Source organism: Plasmopara halstedii (genome assembly GCF_900000015.1).
Source record: "Plasmopara halstedii genome assembly, contig: Scaffold_110, whole genome shotgun sequence".
Lineage (NCBI taxonomy): Eukaryota > Oomycota > Peronosporomycetes > Peronosporales > Peronosporaceae > Plasmopara > Plasmopara halstedii.
Genome location: NW_020187031.1, coordinates 1,052,486 through 1,052,690, shown reverse-complemented (window position 1 = coordinate 1,052,690; position 205 = coordinate 1,052,486).

The following is a 205-nucleotide window of genomic DNA, read 5'->3' as shown; positions in this document are numbered from 1 at the left end:
TGTTGGTTGATGTAGACAAGCAACTGCTGCATGGACATTGTATCGGGTCCTGAGGTAGCTGGAGCAGCTGCGGCAGCAGGCGGAACAGCATCAGATTGCTTATTGGCACTTGCAGCATTACGAGATGCGCGTGTGCGGTTTCTTGTTTGCGGGGATGCGGGTGTGTCTTCAGAGTCACTTGGTGTACTCATTCTACTCTGCTGAA